The 24,658-nt window shown below is 31.7% G+C and overlaps 1 pseudogene; it reads right to left on the bottom strand.

The window, feature by feature from the left end:
• The window catches only part of LOC139707883 (SMC5-SMC6 complex localization factor protein 1-like), a 48,228-nt pseudogene that overhangs the window by 6,408 nt on the left and 17,162 nt on the right, over nucleotides 1-24,658 (bottom strand).

Here is a 24,658-nt window from a genome sequence, read left to right as displayed (position 1 = left end):
GCATGCCAGCATATATTATATGGTGGGTATTTTTCTTAAAATCTAATTTAAACTCCCTTAATCACTCAGTCTTCACTGTTAATTCTAAAATTGATTTCAATCATATAGAAATAAGTTTTTATGCATTAATTTTCATTTTACTAGCCTCAACTACTCATTGCGAAGGTTCTGAATACAGAATGTGGGGTAAATAAAAGGAAACCAAGTATAAACCATATCTGACAGAGAAAATAAAGTGAAAAACTAAGATTAGAACACAGGCCTCTGCTCCCAATTCTTATTTTCATGTGAATACTATTCTCTTTTTTCTTTTAGAGAATAATTCAGGCTTTCTGAGTTTTCTACAGCATACATCTAGAGGAAGTTTCTCATTTTGGAGAAGGTAGTACAACAACTTGAGTATCTCAACATGAACATGCCTTCTGAAAGCTCATCTATATAATGGAAAAGCAGTAATTCAAATCACAGGGCAAAAATTGTATAAAACAGTAATTGTTATACAGATAAGCTAAAGTTCAAGGAAGATGTCAAAAAAAAGCTGTACTCCAAAATAACGCACAGCAGAGATAATAGCAACACTTACGGTAACTCTGACAGTCCTTCAACATGTTTCTGCTTAGCACCATTCAGCATTAGTAAAGCTCTCGGAGATTCAAGGCAAGGTCGCTGTCCTATTTTCTTTGGTATTGGTATTTTTCCAGCTCCATGCATAATAGTTTTCCCCAAAGCTGGCAAATAGGAATATACCTGTTGCAAAATATTATTATATTGCTTTCTCAACTACAAAGATAGCAGTAAAAAGAAATTAATTGATTAACTATTAAATGTGATTACATTTTCTAGATTTCACTATTACAGTTTCCACTTTATTTGAACACGATAAAATATTAAAAAGCTGATAGTTCCATGTCAATATCATGTAGACAAGAAGGAAAATACCTTCTTGAAAATAATTTTTTTATTATTCAATTTTAATACTCATTTAAGAAAGTTGATTTGTCTTATATCCAACTTATGAATCACTCGTATACTTTTACATTGATGATTTATACAACTTATATTCTGTCATTTCCATTTTAAAAATAATTTTCTTCAACAGAAAGGCTGAAATAAATGAATAATGAGTGAATAAGGAGTGAAAAGAACTTTAAAGGTAAATATTGTTGTAAAACAATTTACCCAATCTGATCAATAAATAAACTTACTTCTTATTTGTTGAAGAAACTGCTAGATACTAAATCCTAATTATATCTTCAGGTAGCCTAAATAAAACTAGAAAACCTTGGATCAAATGTAACTTATATGTATGTGTATATAGGATATATATCATTTATAAATTTTGTTCTTTATAAACCATTAAATATTAGGTGGAATTGTTTTGAATCTAGTTCAAAATAATCTTATGTATTATTATAGAAGTGATTAGGGAACAAAGATTACTGTTCCGCTTTTCTATTATCAATCCTTAATTACTTTTAAAAATGATTAAAAATTTATATTCACTGAATTTTTTCTATATTTTTACTGATGCATTATAGTTGTCCATATGGAGGAATTTGTTTTTACATATCTGCACATGTACACAATATAACAATATAATTTGGCTAATATTCCCCAAGAATCCCCCTATGGTCCCTTTACTGATCTCCCTTTGATTTTCGTAATTAAACTATTTTTGAAATAGAAAAATACTAGTTCTTTTATGGGTTGGAAAGATTTGTTAACTCTGTTCATTTATTAGAAATACCTAAGAATATTTAAAAGTTGAATTTATAAAGATACTTCTTAGGAATTACAACATCTAAAATAGTGCTTACCATTTTATGAAGAGAGAGTGGCTCAGAAGAAATACTGATAGAGCTCTGCAAACACAACTTTTTAAAGAATGCCTCGGCAACAAACATTTGAAGCCAGGAGGAAGAAAAGGAGCAAATGAAAATCTCTAATTCCTGTGAAGAAAAGTCTGCAGAAAAACAAGAGAAGAAAATAGAACTATATTCTTTCTATATATTTTTCTCTTTTGGGGGCGTTTAGGGGACTGGAGATTGAATCCACAGTCTCTTCACCATTGAGCTTTATCCCTAAGCCTTTGTATTCTGATAATTTGTTTAGAGGCTCACTAAGTTATTGAGGCTAGCCTGAAACTTGAGATCCTCTTGTCTCAGCCTCCCAAGTTACCAGGATTACAGATATGTGCCACTGTGCTCAAATGAATTTTTTTTCCTTTAGACTATTTCATCAGTAGATTTTCTTCAACCAAATGATGGTTCCTACACCAAAAACATTTATCCACATTATAAACTACACACACATATACACACCAAAGGAAAAAAAAAGTAGTTTTCCTATTCTTTGCCTTTAAAGAGAAAAAAAAATTATGGCATGAAGTCTCATTTTACTTTTTATTACATCAAATAAAAGCCTTACAATTGCATACACACACACACACACACACACACACGCAGAATAAATAATATAATTATACCAAAATACATGAGATTTTTATCACTATATTTTCCAATTAACATAAAAGATCTCTTCTCATGAAACAGCTGCTTCTTTGGAAAACTAGTACTTAGTTTTGACCACACTTATTTAATTTGCAACGATCAGTCTTGAGGTGATAGGAAAAAATATATTAGACTATTACTCCTAATAACACCCATAAATCCTATTACTGAAGAGAAGAAAGACAAGCACAAGATAAATAAAGAAAACATAAAATAGAGAGTATGTAAGTAAAGATTTCATTAAAAATTTGCACTTGGGCTGGGGTTATAGCTCAGTGGTAGAATGCTACCCTTGCACGTGGGAGACACTAGGTTCAATCAACAGGATCACATAAAAATAAAATAAAGGTATTGTGTCCATCTACAATTAAAAACAAAACCAAAAAATTTCATTCATTCTACCATGAGGTTATTTTATTATATTGTATTTGGGAGGGTATTACACCCAGGGTTGCTTCACTGCTGAGCAACATCCCAGTCCCTTTTACTTTGTATTTATTTTGTTTTGTTTTTTGGTATTGGAGATTGAACTCAGGGGTACTTTACCACTGAGCTATATCCCCAACTCTTCTAATATTTTCATTTTGAGATAGGGTCTTGTTAAGTTGCCTAGGCTGGCCTCCCAAATAACTGAAGTCACTGGGATTACAGGTTGTTGCCACCGTGCCCAGTGACTATGGGCTTATTTTAAATGAAAAACAACCAACAAAAAGACACCCAAACCCTCAAATCTCTGCTATTCAATTACATCAGTGTTCCAGTAAGATGGAAATGCATATACAAATGAACTGAAAGTGATAAAGTACTAGGGTGATTTTTCCCCTGTAATCTATTTAATGTTATAAATTTTCTATTATTACTATCTGTGTAACAAAATGGATAAAACAATGGAATGTCAAGTAAAGAATGATACCAAACAATAGGATACCAAAAGAGCTAAAATTAAACAAAACAAACAGTATAAAAAAGTTGAGATACTATATAATATGGTAGATTAACTACACTGAAACAATAAAGTCAATAAAAGTAACAAATATTTACAACACATAAGAATTACAATTACATGTATTAATTAAAATATTTTTAAAATGGGGCTAAATAAGAAACTTAATAGCCATATTAAGTTTTATAAAGCTTGACTTCTCTACTCAGAGGTGGAGTTTCTTTTAGTCAGGACAATGCAGTCACACACTGAATACCTGCTCAGATGTATTCACAGAAAGGCTGGCACTCAGGTGTCCTTGCAGTCATTGACCCTTCTTGACCAACTGATTATCAGTGAGGAGGAGGAAAAAGGTAGGATTTTTCTTCAAGGGAAATTTTGGTTCTCACAAACGGAGAAGGGAATGCTATTGGCCCCTAGTGGCAAAAGGCTAGGAATGCTATTAGACATCCTATTAATGTGCAAGAGAATCTCAACAACAATTATCCAGCCAAAACATAACCAGTGCTCAGACTGAGAAACCTTGCCTTGATTAAAGAGATCGAGGCTCTTGCGATGTGACAGACTACTATACGAGTCTTTAGCAAATGATTCCATTCATATGACAACCAGATTCACATATCCCTGAACAGATATGATTGCTAAACTCATAACTCCTTTCACAATGATCTCAATGGAGATATGGTTTTTATGAACAGGAAATGAGAAAGGAGTTACATTTAATTTCTACTTATGGACATTAAAAACCCTATATCTACCATCACAGAGTTTACTACAATGAATTGATCTGTTAACTTGAACTCTAGGCAGTCAAAGGAAAGGAGAAAAGGTCTGACTGTAAAATTTGAAGAAGATAATCTCACACTATCAAATGGAGTTATTCATCTAAGAAGAAGCTATTTGGTAAGCTTACAGAAACAGGGAAATACAAACTCTAATGGATCCACATATTACCAGGTAACAGAATAAAATAGAATAAAAAATAACAGATGAACAAGAGAACTTAGCCAAGACTGCAAAACCTTTAAAGAATAGGATCATATTTTTTAGCCCTCACAGAATGTATATCACTAAATTGCACAGAATAAACATTCATATTTGACAGATGAAAAAAATGAGTGACAGATAACTTTTTACTAATTATAATTATCTTTTTACTAATTGTAATTATCTCATTCAAAATGCTTCTTTTTCTTTCATAGAAATAAAATACAAAGTAAAGCAAGAACAATCTTTTGAAAAGTTAACCAGATCTTTCCATTCCCTTGTTAAATAGCTTCTAATTCTCAGCATGGCTTACAAGTTCCTACATAAACTCCCTTACCCATTTCTTTGGCCTTATTCTGACTCCATTGATATTATTACCAGTCGGTGAGAAGGCTTCACACAGCCTCAGCTCTTTCCTACTTTAAGAATTCTGGTAAATTTTTACTCTTCTGACAAGAATACTCTCCCCTGAATGTACCAAACTTTTGCTTATCTTTCAAGTTCTGTGTTTTTTGATCATCCAATACAAAGTAGTTCAGTATCAACCCCTGGTTTTAATTGTTCTCAACATTTATTTTTAAATGATGTATAATGGTACATTTACATTAACTTTATTACAATCTTCCTCTCCCACTGAAAGCTCCAAAAAAGCAAGAATCATGTTTTATTTCCCTCCTTCACTATATATGAAGTGTTAAGTTGAATGCCTAATTGAACACCAATAAAGAAGTGTTGTATGAATGAAAGAAAAAGAAGCATTTTGAACGAGATAATTACAATTAGTAAAAAGATAAAAATTTGCATTCATGGAAGCATTAAAAGGGAATAGATGTAAAAAAAGTAAAACTGAATAAAAACAAAAAAATATCAGGAAAAGATAATAATGCAACCCAAGGGAAAAGGAAGGTTTATTAAAAATACTCTTAAGGGATGGGGTTGTAGCTCAGTGGTAGAGCACTTGCCGAGCATGTGTGAAGCACTAGGTTCAATTCTCAGCACCACATATAAAATAAATAAATTAAATAAAGGTCCAGCAAGAACTAAAAAAAAATATTTAAAAAAAGTACTCTTAAGATGTGAAAAATAAAAATTTTAATGACAAGTATTCTTTCCCATTGGAAAAAAAAAACAGAAGAAATTTGTTTAACTCAAGAATTAGCAAACAATGGTTTGCTGCCTATTTTTATGAACAAAGTTTTACTGGAACACAGCCATGTTCATCCATTTATATACTGTGTATAGTTGCTTTTTCTTACTAAAACTGCAGCACAGACAGGACAGAGACAGTAGGGACAAAAAAGCCAGAAATGTTTACTATCTGGCACTTTACATTAAAAAGGTTTGCTAACCCTAGTTTACGTCAATAGACTGGGAATTTCAATTAGGCATTGAAAATAAATTTCACATGACCTTAAAATACAAGAAGGAAATTCTTTTTGTCCAAAATGTGAATCTGATAGACACAAGATGTGATGGAAAGAAAGTAAGATTTTACTTGTCTTCTGAACTATTTCTTGCCTTAATTTTCACCAATTATAAACTAACAAGGGTAATACTAAAATTAAACGAGAAAGATGGATCAATATCTTCAACTGGAAGTAATGCTACAGCAACATAGCATCTTTACTTACAAATTAGAAAAAGCAGAAGATAGTAACTGAGCCAAAGAATAATGAAAAAAAGCTGGGTGTGGTGGTGCATGCCTATACTCCCAGAGACTGCCTAGAATGTGGCAGGAGGATCAGCAGTTTGAGCCAGTCACCCCAACTAGGCAAGACCCTGTCTCAAAATAAAAAGGGTTGAGGTGCTGCTCAGTGGTAGAGTGTACCTGGGTTCAATCTCCAGTACTGAGGAAAACCAAACAAAGAATGCAAAAAAGTGTTAAAAAATAAAAAAGCAAACAACCCAATGTCAATGATTCTCAAATTTCTTCATAAAAATATGAGCAGAAAGGATATAATTAGAAATAACACCTGGTTCACTTTGTAGGGAAAAGTGTAGTATTCTACAAATCCCATAATAAATATAATTTTATTTTGCACTTTAGCTATAGAAAAGTTCCTGCTTTCTTAATGTTGAAATGTTCACTTAATTTTCTACACCCTGATAAATATTAAATATAAAAACAATAATATAAAATAAATTTAAAAAAAACTAGGGAAATATTTAATTTGAACCAGTTTTAGAAATATATGCTAGAAATTTTTAACTAGCCTATCTGCAATCTAATTTGGAACCTATGGAAATAAGTGTGTGTGTGTGTGTGTATGTGTGTGTGTGTGTGTTACTGGTATTGGACTCAGGGAGTTGTACAATGCTAGCCAAGCACACATCTAGAGTTTTAAAGATTAGTGATCAATTATATATCCTTGGCATCATTTTGGTGACATGATTATCAAAGTAACATTAAGTTCTACCTCAAGTTAGTCATAGGTTTAAACTTCTAAGGTTTAAATTTGACATGTGAAAATAAGAATAACACTGGATAACAATGCCCTACTTCATAGTAAAGAGAAATTTATGAGTAAGGAAAGCATTGAAGCTACACATAGAACTCTGTTAACATAAAGCTCAAATGTCATGTATTTGACTAAACTATAAAATAACTTTTATTTCCTTAAAGGCAATTACTGTGTACTGGAAATAACATATTTAATTGTATTGGTAGGCTCTAAAGCCATTGCTAATCCTGTCCTGGGCCCTCAAACTCAAAGAGGTTTCATTACAGAATGGAAACAAGGAATTCTGTTAGCCAAATATTATTTGTCACTCTGGCAAACAATGCCAGAATTCTGCTGTTTCTAAAAGGACAAAAAACACTACACTACCTAGTAGAAATGGTGGGAAAGAAATGATAAGGTTCCAAAGGAAGATTGAATTTGTGCTAAGAAATGTTAAAAAGTCACTCAACAAAGGACAGCTAGTCCACAAAAGAAAGAGCAATCACCCCCTTGGCTCAATAAAAAAGAAAGAGAAAAAAAGGAGACAAAGTGCTTTAGATAAAAATCTTCTAACTTTGGTAGTATAAAAAAAAGACCTCTCTTTCCAGAGGACATCATCAAATAAATCCTGAACCCAGTTATAACCTGGATTCCTATTCTGGAATCTCTCTTTCAAGTATTAAATTGCTTGACAGCGGATTCAAGAACTTTTTCTTTATATAAAACTAAGATGCACTACAATATGTGCAACAAAATTATATGTTTTAGCAGTCTAAATAATTGAAAATTAAGTATGTAAAAATCATCTTTTATATCTGAGAGCCACACAAAGTACACTTGATTTAAAATATGTTCATTTTAGGAGTTCAGAGTTACAGAAACAAAAAGGAATGGCAAGAGTTCAGAAAAGCATACTCTTCCTAAATTGGGCTATGAAGTTAGAAAACATACATAAGGTCTTAGGGAAGCCTTCCTCAGACTAGACATGTCAAAGAGTTGACTAGAACTTACCATAAGATGATAGTTGTGAAAAGGAATTCTGTCATCATAAGACTTAAATAACACTCTTCATTTAATTTAGAAAAAACTTTAAAATTAGATAATAAGGTGAGGAGGAAAAGTGAGAAAATTATGCGTATAAAGTACTTCTATTTGCTTCATCCATACTCCTTTCTTGTTAGATAACCAGATGAAAGCAACCAAACTAGTTGGCTAATAGTTTTTTTACATTATATTAAGAAAAACTATACAGCAAAAGGTACACTGGGGAGAAATATTATAATGAGTGATATAAACCAGATTAATATAAGGGGCTTTGTAAAAAGTATTCTTATTCAATGAGTTTCATTTTTTAATGTTATTAGGTGTTTATATAGGAAAAAACCTGGTAATTATTCATATAGCACAGGTAAGACAAGAGACTGATAATGCATCCTACTCAAAGAATTAGAGGTATTAAAGATACTGAAAATAGTTCTGAACATGTAAGATTCTATAAAACATACATTAAAAAGTGAATCTATTTCTTCAGGGATGGGGTTGTGGCTCAGTGGTAGAATGCTTGCCTAAGCATGTGTGAGGCACTGGTGTTCGATTCTCAGCACCATATATAAGAAAATAAAGGTCCACTGACAACTAAAAAAAATATTAAAAAAAAAAGTGAATCTATTTCTCCAATGAAATGGGGGTAAAAACTAATTTTTAAAACTACTGCATAAGATTGTCTAATTACAATTTTTAGTTATAGAATCAGAAAACCATATTAATATTATACATAACCATATAATAAAAAATTTCTTTCCATATATTATTTTTATTCTATTAAGTAATATTCAACTTTTATGAAACATCAAAATAATATTTTTGGATAATAGGGGCTGGGATTGTGGCTCAGTGGTAGAGCACTTACCTAGTATGTCTGGGTTCAATTCTCAGCACCATATATAAATAAATTAAAAATAAAGGTTCATTAACAACCAAAAACTATTTAAAAAATACTTTTGGGTAATAAATAATATATATGGGGGGACGCCTCCTGTAATATTTAGAGGAAAATAAGAATACAAACTTGCATATATAGTAATAATCTCAACTACATAAAAATACTTACAAATACTAGAAAAACATCATAAGTTAAAAGTGATTATCTATGTGGGTGCATTATGGGTAATTTTATCTTCAGTTGTTCCTGTATATATCTGTCTATCTATCTGCAATTATTTTAAGGAAAGCATCATTTAAACATACATTAGAAGATTACATACTGCTTAAAGGAAAGTCAAAACTAATTTCTAGCTGGGTGGGGTGGTGCACACCTGTAATTCTATCAACTCAGGATGCTGACGCAGGTTCCAGGCCAGCCTCAGCAACTCAGTGAGACCCTGATTCAAAATAATAATATAAAAAGAACTGGGTATGTAGCTCAGTGGCAAAGTCCTCCGGATTCAATCTCTAGTACCACCAAAAGAATTGAAAAAAAAAAAAAAATTAACATAACAATTTCCAGAATGAGGCTAAGAAAAAACAAAGACACACTTACCATCACATGAAAGGGAAATATAAGTTCCTAAGTCATCAGACATGTGTCTCATCACATTTCTACCCATCTTAAGACCAAGGAAAATCCAATAATCTATTGCTGCTCCAAGAATTCCAGTCAATAAGTAAGCTAGTTCATGTTTGAAGACCTAACATTAAGATGGGAAAAACATTACTAAAATATATTAAAATATGACATCTCTATCATTGAGTACTTTTTGAGGCTAAGCTTAGTTATTAAAAAAAAAAAAACAGAGTGTGCTAATGCTAAAAGACAGTGTTAAGAACCATAGTACAGTAACTCCTGTTTTCCCTCTTTTTCCATTCATTCACCCCCAACTCCTTCACCTTTCTTTCTATGTACACAAGTATGTATATTTCTCTCTTTCCACATATATATCTGGCTTGTTTTACAAATTATGTTAATGTGTTTATATACATATGCAGACACACACACATACACACACACAGAATTTATCTCCAGTTTGGGTAATCCTTATCTACAATTATTAGGACAAGAAGTGCTTTACATTTCAGATTTTTTTCAAACTTTGAAATTATCTACAAATGCATAAGAGATATCTTGGGATAGGACACAGTACAAACACAGAAATTCATATCTGTTTCATATATATCTTACACAGAGCCTGAAGGTAATTTATATGATATTTTTAGTGGGCCTACAAACCCATCAAAAGAGGCCAGGTGTGGAATGTCTCCACTTGTGGCACCAGGTTAATTAGTTTTGGATTGGAGGACATTTAGAATTTTGGATTAGAGATGCTCAATTGTATACAAAAAAGAAAAACAATAATTTCTCTAGGGAATAGTTTACAGCAAACTGTTAAAATAATTTTTTCTGACACTGTAAAGTGCTTTATTCAGGCAATAATTCAATTTAAACAATGAGAAAATACATGGTTTCTGTGGATTTCTGTTAACAGGAACATATATGACAATAAAAGCAGATAGATTTGCTACCCTTACTATTCAAATATAGAATTATCCTTTACATGTCTCTAAATGACATTTTTCAGAAAAAGACAAAAACAAAACAAATAAAAACTTTAGCCAATTTGTCGTAAAGAAATAGTGATTCAAATTTTAATTAAGTTATATTAAATACCTAACTTGAATATGTATAGAGATCAGCCTTCAAAGGATAAACATTATTTATATTGTCACTTTTATAGTAAATATTATTAAATTCCTATAAGAAACATAGCAAGGCTAAGTGTGGTGGCGCACGTCTGTAATCCCAGCAGCCAGGCTGACTGAGGCAGGAGAATCACCAGTGCAAAACCAGCCTCAGCAACTTGGAGGTGGGGTCGGGGGCCACCTGGGGATATGGCTCAGTAGTTAAGTGCTCTCCTAGGTTTAATAATTGGCATACACACAAAAAAGTATTATTATATATTATATAAAAGCATAAAAACCTTAGAGAGTGATTTACTCTTGTTTAAAAATATCCTTTTAATCCACTAAATTCAGTGTGAAGATGAAAAAGTGTGAAAATAATATTTAAAAACACCTTTAATTTTAAATATAAACACTTTTTAAAAATGACATTAAAACTAGCTGAAATTTCTATATTCCTGGGATTTGTTGTCTAGGCATGTTGGATGTATGAAAAAAAATCACTAAATTAACAGTTGGGTAGAAGACATTTAAGAAGATTTTAATAAATGCTATGGTAGCCAAATAAATTGTAAGTGCTATTTTCTGTCATCACACAATGCCTAAAAGGGATTAGTGACAGAAAAATTCCTAATATATGAAACCCTCAGTGACTGCTAGATTTGCTTCTTCTGCCCTCAGCAAATGAATCTCCTATAGGTATATTTTGCACTTTATTAGGACATTATTCCTTATCTTAAGAAGAAACTACACAAGTGATTTCAAAAGGAAAGTTCTATTTCTGGTTTGTTGTGCAAACACAGGCAAATGGTCAAGCGGCACATACATCAGGCTTGCCAAAACAAGTGCTTATGGAAGGAAAACTCATAGTGAGAATCAGTACTAGCTGTACAGGTCCTCTGGCACCCTACTACATTCTATGGTAGCACACTGCATTCTGTCAGGGCTGGGTATTATAAACTATGAGAGAGATCCTGAAGCATGGGGTTGAGGGGATTTTAAGTTGCATAATAAACACTTAAAGAAGGAATGGTCTTCTTTTGATATGACATGGGGCCACAATGCATGGCCTGATCCTACCAGGTCAGAAATCACAGGCTGGTAACAGCAGTACTCCTTCACACCTTATTAGAAGGCTTAGTTAAAAAGGATTGCAGCTGCAACTGTGTGGTATGGGGAGCTAACTGCAAGATTGGCCGTATCACCAATACCAAAGCCTCCTTTGTATGATCTGAGATTTAGGATCTAGGGTTCAGTATTAGTCTCTAATTTGCAGGAAAACAACTCTATTCTTTGTAAAGCCAAATATGTAGATGTGATCTCTTTGAGCAAGTAAAGGTAACCCTTACTCTCATCATTCAAGTTGTCAAGAGAACATAAAACAGCAAATTGATCATGTCCATATGTATACCACAGAATGTTTCTTCCAATATTATACATATGAATATTAGAAATGATATCACTTAAAAAACAAATAAACAAGGGACTAGTACATTTTGTTTTCTGAATGTAGTCCCCATCTCAAGTTTATATTAAATCAGGATTACTTAAGATCCTTAATTCTGAGACTGTGAGGTAAGTTAGCCTTCAAGGTAAGTCTCTAAGTCTCACACAAAACCACATCCAGCAATCCACCAATCAGAATTAATAAAATCAACCAGATAGGACTTTCCCTTTTTCCTTAGACAAATGTATGTATACCTATATCTGAAATCTTAATTGAACATTAATATTAAATTTACCTTGATATTAATGTTATTAAGCAGTTAGAGATGGGCAAAAGTGGTTTTGAGGAAAAACTGTAGATTCTTTACCATGGAAAGATCCTGGTAAAGTTATTTTTTAAGTGTGTCACTGGGCTAAACATGCATGTTACTTCTGATCCATAAATGTATTCTACAAAAAAGACACCACCAAATCAGGTTTTTAGATTTTTTATACTATATTCTTAATTATGACACTTAGCATAACCAAGACATCGCACCATGGATTATACTCACAACCACTTCAAGTGTATAAACAATGCTACTATTTCTAGTATAATGGATATATATGCTTCAGAAGTGGATTAATAAGAAAATGGCAAATAAACCAAAGGAAGAAGCTTTCTTGAAATACTGAAATGTTTGCTAAAGCTGAAAGAAGAGAACATGAATATTCTAAGAATTAACAAAGAAATAAAGACATGATTTGCATATATGACATATATTTACCTTAGAATTCCTTTCTAATATGTTAAAGTGTATTACCAGACATTGTCAGTACAGTTCTCTATTATCTTGCTGTATAGTACAAGTAATCTACAGTTTATAAACTTGGTGATTTTCCAAAAACTGACTACTCTGTAACACAGAACAAACTAACATCATGGCCTTTTAATACTCCCAGATTAAGAATTTCCACAATATTCCACTGAAATAGATGACAAACTACTCTTTTGCAAAGATGCAAACATAATGCACATACTGTGCCTCTTCTTGCTTTAACCACTGGTATTTGAAACATAAGAAAGCAGGCTTCACCAGAGACTTGGACGCCAATCAAGACTTTGACCTAATAAGCTGTGACAGCTTGAGTAAGTTACTTAAAGTCTCTAGCTTCAATTTTCTAATCATTAAATATAAACTAACTTCTATTCTACCTATAATTGTGGGGTTAAGCTTAAATAGCTCTTAAGGATATTTCAAGGAAAAATGGGTCTAACCACCAAAGCTTAGTAAAATTCACACCTCCTCCATAACCTTGACACAGCCCACCTCTGCTCTTTGCCAAGGAAAGCCCAAAGCTTTCTCAGATTAATGACAATGAAATTCACAGCCATTGTGTCACTCTGCAATACTTGCTGATTGACATTGTGACAAAACAATATTAGCATAAACTGAGGACTTCTGTTTAGCTAATGACTTAAATTGAATGCTTCAACTCAGCAAATCAAGAAACAAATGCTTTACAGTAAGAAAAATGATGTCTGTGAACATGCGTGGAATTCTTGAACTAGAAACTGCCAAAAAAGATTTAATTAAGTGCAAGAATGAATTCTTAACAGAAAGGTAATACAATAAAAAAAAAAACACAATTTATGTGAATTTAAGCAATTCAAATGTTAAAATATTAATCTGCAAAATCTAAAACCAGCTTTGATATTATAACTAATGCTACAATTTATTGCAGACTGCTTCTCAAATATGTTGCTTTTATTTATAAATTTGAACAAAAATCTTCAAGTTAAATATATATAAATCTGTTACTATTTTTATCAGTGTTTCTTTAGCAATTTCTTATCTGTGGTTATCCATTGGTGATTTAGTAAAATGTGAAAACATCAGTTTTGTTATTGATTTCAGATATTAATATGAAATTTCATTTATTCATCAAATGGATGAAGAAAGGAAATGTTCTATAATGAAATATTTTCTCTCTTAAATGATTTTATTTTATTAAAAGTAAAAAAAAAAAAAGACAGATGGTAATTTATAAACTCTGGCTTACAAGTACTATAATCAACTCTGATAATTAGGTGTAGATAGTTCTATTTTGGTTGAAGATTAAACACTGAATATTTTCAATTTATATATATTTATATAGTCATGCTTCTTTTAAAATCATATACATGTGCAAAAAAGTGCCTATCTACCTGGTTATAGTCACATATAGTATTACTTGATTCCAAAGAAATCCAGTTATACCTAGGAGTAATCTTGCTAATTTTTAATGTTGATTTACAAAAGAGAAAAAACCCTAACACCCTAAAAGATTTTTTTTTTTCTTTCCTGAAGCATGAATCACATGCCCAATAAATAGAACTTTAAAAAACAGCAAGGAGGGCTGGGGCTGTGGCCCAGTGATACAGCGCTTTCTTGCCTTGAGACACTGGGTTTGAACCTTAGCACCATATAAAAATAAATAAAGGCATTCTGTCAAACTACAAATACAAAACAAACAAACAAAACAAACTAGAGCCAGGGAGGTAGCACAGGCCTGTAATCCAAGTGGCTCAGGAGGTTGAGGCCCTAAGCAATTTAGCAAGACCCTGTCTCAAAATAAAAATAAAAAAGGCTAGTGATGTGGCCCAGTGGTTAAGCACCCCTGGGTTTAATCTCTGGTACAAAAACCAAAACAAACAAACCAAAAAATCAAAATAAATAAATAAATAGAGCCTAGCAAGAATTTCTGTTAATCAAATCCTAGGGAATTCTGATAAAACCAGTTTTGAAAACAAAACGTTGGATGAACTAGATAAAGTATTTTCTGAAGAGAAACAATAAATTATGAGTAATTGCTAAGCCAAGATCCAAGAGAAGTGTAAAAGTTAAGCAAAGCATTCAAAGCTAACTGACTTTGCTCTGAGGATTCCTGCTGATTTTATCAAAAAAAGCTGAGATATAAAGCTGTGTTTTGAGGAGTCTAGGGGAAAGGGGTTTTAAAAGGGGAGGGGGAGATCACAGTCTAAGGCCTAATTCTCAATAAGCTAAGACACTGAAGGACCTCACCCCAAGATTAAGAATGAATCAAAAGCAAAACTACATTTTTAAACCCTTTTACTTCACTTGAACTACCCAAGGTCCATGAGACAGACACTGGATTAGAGTTTTCTTTGACTGGTAGTACAACTAGGCACCTGGCAGAAGTAAACATAAATTCTTTTTAGAGGAAGATATTTTGATCTTTGGCAAACTAGTTCTACAAATAATTTTTCAAATGTAATTGAGAGCACACAGCGAATGATAACTAGTTTGCAAGAAAAATTAAAAAGCACTAGGGAAGGAAACAGCAGAAATAACAATAAAAACAGACCCACAAAAACTTCAGATATGAAATAATCAGTCATAGATTATATAAAAACTTATTGCCATTGTCTTTTTCAATTTTTAAATTGATTTTTAAAAAAAAATAAACAACAGTGGAATGCATTACAATTCTTATTACACATATACAGTACAAGTTTTCATATCTCTGGTTGTATATAAAGTATGTTGACACCCAATTCGTATCTTCATACATGTACTTTGGATAATGATGTCTATCACATTCCACCATCCTTGCTAGTCCCCTGCCCATTTCTTTTCCCTCCCAACCCTCTTCCCTATCTAGAATTCATCTATTCCTCCCATGTTCCCCCTCTCTACGCCACTCTGAGTCAGCATCCTTATATCAGAGAAAACATTCGACATTTGTTTTTTGGAGATTGGCTAACTTCACTTAGCATTATCTTCTCCAACTCCATCCATTTACCTGCAAATGCCATGATTTGATTCTCTTTTATTGTTGAGTAAAATTCCATTGGGTATATATGCCACATTTTTTTAATCCATTCATCCACTGAAGGGCATCTAGGTTGGCTCCACAGTTTAGCTATTGTGAATTGTCCCATTTTCAAATACAAAAGAAACCTTAAAAACTTTGCAGGGGGTTGGGGATATAGCTCAGTTGGTAGAGTATTTGCCTTATATGCACAGCACCACAAAAACAACAACAAAAAAACTTTGTAGGGTATTAGTCACCATAAAAACACATCATAGCAGGCAGTAAAAAATTTCTAGGGAAAAAATGCAATGATCATGTTTAACAATACATTAAGAATGTAGCTGAAGAGAAAAAGTAAACTAAAAATTGAATGAAAATGCCCTACTCAGAATGCTACAAGTATAGAAAAGAAAAAACAAAAACCCACAGAGGATAAGAAGAGGAAGTATAATACAAATTCAATTGGAATTTAAACAGTAGAGGAGAAAAAAATAGATCTGAGAAAATATATGATGAGAAACTAATATGAGAGCATAGTTTGACACTAAAGATTTCCACTCAAACCACTGTTTACTGCCTCCAAGGAGAATATTTCCTAACTAAGCATCTTAACTAGTACTTATAGTACTTAGGCATCACAACTCTAGCAGTTATAGTGATATATGAATTCAGAAAAACAAAATGGTCCTATATATATATATATTAATAAAATTAAAAAATGAAAAAAATCACAATTCAGAAGAGTTGATTAAAATAATTTTTGAAGTTTGATATAGTAGGTGACAAAGAACACTGTAAACCACAAAGAAAACATGTTTTAGTCCTTAATCTTATAAGGGACAAAAAGAAAAGTTTAGTAAATTCCAGAAAGTATAAATTGTATAAGGCACATTCCTTAACTATAATTTATCATTAGAAATTAACAAAGAAAAGCATAGTCAAACAAACCCATTCATCTTAACAAAACCCCATCCATTTAGAAATTTTAAAAGACCTTTTTAAAATTATTTCTTGGATCAAAGAAGAAATAAAAACTGACAATAGAAAATACTTTAAAAAATAATAAGCATGACTTACATTAAAGTAGCAAATCTATAAAATGAAGATCAAATTGTACTCCAAAGGAAATTAAGTATTAGAAAGAAAAACCAAGAAGAAATAAATCTAAACATTTGAGAAAACAGAAGAGAAAGTAAAAAATTAAAAATTAAAGAGCAGGAATTAACACAAAAAATAGATGATAAGTCTCAAAAGCAGATCATACTTAAAGAGAAAGGTGAGTAATATTTAGTATGCACTCAAAACATGCCAGTTTGTTGCTATACTTTACACATTTTCTTTATACGCTGGTGTAATTTTACTACACTAAATATTCTGGATTCCCCCATTTTAGTTAATATGTAATAGATATCATTCCTTGTCAAGTTATCTAGACAGAATTGTCCCTTTTGTAACAATTGTATAGAATAGCAGAAGAGATTTGTATATAATTTAATAATTTCACTGTGAAGATTTAGGGAATTATGTTGTTTGCAATTTCATATCATTAAGTACCATGGTGCAATACATTCTTTTTTGGAGGGATGGGGGAGTGTTACTGGGGATTGAACTCAGGGGCACTGGACCACTGAGCTACATTCCCACCCCTATTTTTTGTATTTTATTTAGAGACAGGGTCTCACTGAGTTACTTAGCACCTCTATTTTTTGCTGAGGCTGGCTTTGAACTCTTGATCCTCCTGCCTCAGCCTCTGGAGTTGCTGGGATTACAGGCATGGGCCACTGCGCCCAGCTCCACAGTCATTCTTATGGATTCATTTAATTATGTAAAACTACTGAGTACTAAATTTTTATAGATACTTCAACATTCCCTCCTACAAACAAGAATAATCCCTTCCATAGCATTCTAATGAACAGTAATCACTAAAAAAATCACTTAAAAATTTTTGTAAGCAGAGAGACAAAAATAATATCCTAATTCATTTAATGATAAAAGTGGTATATGAAGACCAAAATGCCTGACTTTTGAGGATAAAGAGACTCAATTTCTTTGCAAACATGCAAAATGTATTTAGTCACTCTCACTTTCAATTTTGTATTCATAAAATGACAAGCCTTACAGTTTTAATTCAGGATACTGTAAAGAATAAATAAGATACAAAAGTGCTTAGTAGATTAGTTAGGGTGTAGTTAGTGCTTGGTGTATAAATATTATATATATTTTTAAAATTTCACATTCTATAAATAATAGAAAGATTGAAAAATTTTTAATATTTGTATTCCTTGTCCATGAGTTGCCTATTATTAATTTGTGCTCAGTTTTCTTTGGGCTTACTGTCTTATTGATTACTAGAAGATATTTATGTATTATGAATATAAACCCTTAGTGTATACCTTACTTGTTGCAACATGTTTTTCAATCTACCCTTATTTTTTATATTTATTATGATGTGGTTAACTCAAGAATATTGGACAATCTGTCATGAATTCTTGGTGTCCTATTTTTCCTAGAATATCCTTCTCTCCACATCAAATTTATATCAATATTAATTTATCTTAATATTGGAACCCAGCTTATCACTTCACATATTTTACTGCATTTAATTTTCCCAACTGTATTACAGATAGATGATACACTAAAGTCTCCAAGTATTAAATTTGCTGTAACAGGTAAAATCTACGTATGAAGAAATATTTCAGCAAATAATTTTTAACATCCAGAAAGGTAGTTTAAAAAAAAAGCAAAGCTTCTTATTATAGTGCCTCCCCAAAATTGTATGAATTGATTCAATTTTTTTTACTATAGTTCTGAAATATATAAAAGTAAAAAATTTTAAATCGTGGCTACAGATTTCATAGCAGTAATCAAATAACATTTACTAGCTACTATAACCAAGTGAGAGATGAAGAAGCTGGTCTCTAAGGACATCTATCTTAAAATTAGATAAACTAAAGAGAAAACAAAAAGTAATTAATACAATAAAGAAAAAGTGTATCCATACAATATTCATACAAATATTCATACAATAAAGAAAAAGAAAAGGTGTGTTCATTCAAGGTACAGTCATCCTCATCAACTGTCAGGAGATTTGTTTTGGGACCCATCTTAGATACCAAAATCTGCAGGTAACTAAATTTGTGAATAATGCCTTAAAATAACATAGTACATGCATGTAATTTAAACATATCCTACCATATGTTTTAAAGCATATCAGATTACTTATAATATCTAATACATCTAAATGCCATGTAAACAGTTGTTATACTGTATTGTTTACAGAATAATAACATGAAAAAAAGTCTGTACATGCTCAAGGAAGACGCAATTTTTCCCCCAAAGACTTTTGATTAGTGGTTGGTTGATACAGAACCTACAAATAAAGAAGACCCAGTATACTTTTTCCATAGGCCATTAATCCTACTTACGTCATTAGACTTGCATTTCTCTTTGTGAGAATATATAGTCCATTCCAAAAGCATATTCACTGGTTTGGTCAAAAGCCCAGAGGTCTCACTTCCTGACCAAAAGATTTCAAGAAGAATTGCCTTTCCTGTTATTTTTTAGACTCTGAGAATCTGGCCAGTCATACAACCTAATGAAAATATGAACAAAAAGTAAATGTTTATGCCCCAATTGATGATAGCGGTATCTTCAGTCAAAAACACAAAAGATTACTAGCAATGATTTAATATAAAAAAGGTCATAACATGTAAAGATTATAACATAATTACAATAAAGGACAAAATACAAAAAATAGCCTCACAGTTAAAAAAAAGAATCACACTAACATAAACGATAATCTATACAAGTTTAGAGTATGGGGAAAACTTATTAAGTATATCATAAATTCAGTGTTTAAGATTTTTCTTCAGCATTCATTTACTAAAGAAGTTTAAAATATATAAATCCTTTAAAGTTAAATCACATTTATCTATCTGAATAAAGAACAAGAAATAAAAATGTGAACTGAGGGGGAAAAAAAGGGGGCATATAAAACTTTACTGTCACTAGAGTGTTTCTGAAAATGTCTTAAACCCACTCTAAAAAAGAAAACAGTTGACTTTTTAGAATATGTATTCCAATCATAAAATTGGTAGGTAAAAAAGTAGAAATATAGAAAAGTACAGTTTTTTTGTGATTAAAACTTACTTTTGACTCAGATGCCATACTTCACTTTCAACCAAATTAAAGAAAAATTTGAGCAGTGTTAGGTGGAGTACCTTAGACCCAATATTTTCTGAAATTTGGTGACAAAAACTTTCACTGAAAAGACAAGACCTGAAAGACAGGAACCAACAATCTATAACATACAATCAAAACCACAGAGTAATTTGTGGATAAAATTTTTTTTTTTAGAATACTGATGTAATTTTCATGAAATTTTCTTCAACAAAATATAAAGGAAGCTCAATAAAATTTCATTAACATTTTCTTCCTTTAAAAATTAAACCACTACAATATCTCATGAGTACTTAATTCCTAATAATATACTTATAATTTCTCTATCAATGATCATGATATTTAACAACTACCAGTGTTCTCTCTTTGTATTTATTTCACTGATAAAAACAAAGAAAGGAATTTCATTAAGTCCTTTTGATCCAAATGGTAAGTTTTGCTCTCAGACTCTAACAGTCACTAAAATTCTTTCTTTCTTATTCACAATTATTTTCTTTTTCATTATTTAGTAAATTAAGGTTATTCAGGGCTGTATTTTATGAGTTTTAATAATTTAAAAAAATTTAGATGTTGGTGGATCTTTATTTTATTCATTTATTTATATGTGGTGCTAAGAATCGAACCCAGTGCCTCACACATGCTAGGCAAGTGCTCCACCACTGGGCCACAACCCAGTCCTGAGTTTTAATAAGTTGATATTTTGTTTTCTATCATCTCTTACAGTCATCAAATCCAAGAGAACTTCTGTGATGATGAATATGTTCTAGTAGACACCCGAGGATCTCAATTTTGAATTATAAAATTTTAGTTAAATTAAAATATAAATAGTCATATGTCTCTAGTGGCTACTGGGTTAGGTAGCATAGTTCTACAGTGTATTTTTTTTATTGGTTCTTCAAAACATTACAAAGCTCTTGACATATCATCTTTCATACATTTGATTCAAGTGGGTTATGAACTCCCATTTTTACCCCAAATACAGATTGCAGAATCACATCGGTTACACATCCACGTTTTTACATAATGCCATATTAGTGACTGTTGTATTTTAAAAGAGAACCTAAGATTATAGCGTTCAGGAAATAATATTTATTACTACCTCCTAAGTTTCTGATTAATTATATCAACAATACCTTTTTATTCTGTCTCAATACTTAACTTTTTTTCCCCAAATAGCAAGCAATTGAACTTTATTTTCCTGTAACATAATTTAATGTCCATTTTAGGCCTCATTCCACCAATGGTAGAAAAACAATCCAGTGAGCTACATTTAGACCAGTTGTTTCTGCATTTTCTAAGGATTTTAGGTTTCACTCAACTCAGGCTATTCTCACAGGTTTCTTTATCTCTGGAAAGGTGCCTCAGGATTTCTTGGGTGTCTTGATATTAGGAGGCATTTAGTCCAGGACCATCTCTCTGCAGAGAGATGTAACCCAGAAGTGATGTGTTCCATCTCATCCTGTATTGTGTCCCTACAGAGCACCCTTCACCCACCTTATTCTGAATGACAGTCCTCTATAGGTCTTTGGCCATTGTTAATTTGTCTCTTACTTTCTACACCTGACTCAGCTTTCCTTGTCTTGAATCTACATTATTAGGGGAGTATTTACTAGCTAATAAATTTAATTATTTATTTAATACTTGACTCTGTTCTATAAGATCCCAGATCTGCCAGGGATAGAAAACAGTTTCTTGTCTTGCTATTTTAAAAACACATATTATGAGATATTTCAAATGTATAAAAAAGTAGAGAGACTAACATCACCTAGCTCATTTATTAATATTCCACAACTTCTCTAGGTACTTTTCCTCCTCAACCTATAATGAAACCGATTATTTGAAACAAAACCTAGTTATTTCTGCTTAATAAAAAGCCTACTTTTAAACCGTCCAAATTCCATCTCCTAATAGCATCAATTAATTTGTAGAAACATTCATTAAGCATTTATTATGTTCTAGACATTTTCTTAGATATTGAAGATGGAGATATACAAGACTTAGCACCTGATCTTAAGAAAGGATTACGTGAATGATAAACTTAACTCAAAGGAAAAGGCAAAAGGTAGGAGGTGCATCTGCGTTGTATTTTAAAGGATAATTTGGAGGTGGCCAGATATTTGTGAGGTGGTAGAAACATGAGAACAAGCAGATAGAAATGGAAAACAGTCAATGGGCATTTGGGAAAGTGATGATGAGAATGGAGACATACATGACACAGAGGCTAAAGCATGAAGGGTCTTGTATGTTTTGCTAAAGAATTTCACCCATCTTCAATAGGTGATATGTGAGTCAATAAAGGACTTTCATCTGGAAAATGACAAGAATACTATGGAAAGAGCATAGTGAGGCACCCTAGAAGATAAAGGGAATAAAGTGAATCAAGATCAGTAAAGTAGGTACTGCAATAGTTTTATACAATAGGGGCTTTTAAACAAAGGCAATGACAGTGAAGGAGGGAACAGATTTGCAAATGAGGAAGAATGCCATATAATATAAACCATATTTTTCCCCATCCTATACCTATGTTGGCTAGTACTGTTATGCTGGTATTTTGTTTACATCTCATTCACCTTCCAGGAAGTGAAGGAACTATAATTTTATCTTTTTATCCCTGATAAAAAGTATATATGGAGCATAGTGCCTGTTTCCCTAAACATTTTGTTGAAAGACTAAATAAAAGCATGCTACCTAGCTGAATAGCTTGCTTCTAATATATCACAACCATATAGATGGTATGTCATTTTTTTTTTTTTATGACTCAAAGAGATAACCAAAGGTCAAGCCTTTTGCCTGGCAGTAGTCTTCTACCACTGCTATGACTCTCCTAAAACTGAATACATGGGTAAAAAGAAAGATCTTCCAAGACAAAGGAGGGCTATCAAATACAGAAAACTTATCAGAGTAGAAATGAGGAAATTAGTAGCTCCACTATAAAAAAAGAAGAAATAGGATTTCTGGAGATAGCAAGATTTGGAAGACAAAAGAAGGTCTAGATAGATGATAGCATGTACAGAGGCATAATAGAGATAACATATGTATGAAACATTAAGACCTGTTTCAAAATTCAAATTTCTAGCTGAAAAAATATAACAAAACTCTAAAAAGGATATTATATATAGTTAGAAATATTTATACTTCTGATGACTGAAATTTGATATGTATTTTCATAAACTAATTTTCTTCGCATGACCTAAACTTATCCTTTTTATAGTTTTGTCATAAATACAACACACAAATATATTACACACTTTTTCTAAAAATAGAAGTCTATTTCTCTACATAATTTAACAACTATTACACTAAATTTAATATCCTCACATGTGAAATTCCTTACCTGATAAGCACTTCTACTAAAGACCAAGCTCCTTTCATACAAGTTGGACACTGAAACAACTCTAAGTAATATCTTGACATGGCTGGGGACTTCCAAGGAGGATGCAAGTGAAGAAGAGCTGACAATATATGAAAGTATCGACTGGAAAACGTATCTATATTATCCTATTATTTAAAAATAAACAAACAAATAAAATACCATAGTTAAAAGTAGTTTCCACAGAATTCATTCTAAAACTAGAAATAACTGTGGCTTAACTTTTTGCCAAATGTATGTGTTTAGACAAGATCAGAAAGAAGTATCATATCTAGCTAATTAAACAGTGCAACTAAGAGGTACTCTCTAAATAGGTATGTACAAATTAGGTAATGTTTAGTTATTAGGGCTACCTTATACAAAACTTTCATTTTTCTTTTTATGATTACAGTAAGATTGAGTTCCCAAAGTCACCTAAAAGAAACTAAAGGTAAGAAATTTTCATGGAACATTCTTATCATCAACATTAGTCAGACAGCTTAGTTTTTAAATCAGCACCTTTATTAACATGATTAGAAAACTATCTTTCATCAGCTGTTCCTAATGTTCATTCTCTCTGAATATTGTAAATATAAATGATTACTATCAATGTACTAAAGGAGTAGTTTACTAAATAGTACTCTAGAGCATTATAATCAAGACTTTATGTTGGATAACCTTATTGCTATGGAAAAAATCAGGTACCTTTTTCACCTAAAAGAAAGTTATATTGTAAATTCTGAGAAAATAAGCCAAAAAAAAAAAATCCTTGAACAGTACCTAAATATGATTAAAAAATAGAAAAAGTGATATCAAACAACTATTTCCTACTAAAATGAGGGGGAAATACAATTGAAAAGAGAAAATAAACATATAAAATTAGAAAATATTCACATTTTAACATCCTTTGGAAAAAGAAAATAAACCCATAAGACTGTTCTTACCTGTAAAACATTCTCTAGAAGAGCGTGAAGAAGGCATACAGGAGGGATATAATGTGCTTGCAAAGAGGAAAGTTCCTCAATTGCTTCTTTAAAAAACTGACCTTCTATGAGACTTTCAATTAAATTCAATACGCCTCTAGGAAATTCAGCATTTTTAACCTAAGAAAAAAAGACTGCATGACTCAAAGAATAGAGAACGAAATTCTAGGATTAAATCTCTTTAATTTCCTCATCTGTAAAATGAAGGTAATTCCTATCCTCACTACTTGATAGGGGTAGGCTGTGATTCAAAAAGGATGATGAGTATGACTGTGTTTTACAACAAGAAGGTGATGCAAAAATGTAAATTATTGTTATATTTATTATTTTCTGTTGCCTTAAATAGT

This window comes from Marmota flaviventris, chromosome 12 (assembly GCF_047511675.1).
Source record: "Marmota flaviventris isolate mMarFla1 chromosome 12, mMarFla1.hap1, whole genome shotgun sequence".
Taxonomy (NCBI): Eukaryota; Metazoa; Chordata; class Mammalia; order Rodentia; family Sciuridae; genus Marmota; species Marmota flaviventris.
The sequence above is the reverse complement of the archived record's forward strand: the minus strand, read 5'-3'. Positions and strand labels throughout refer to the sequence as shown.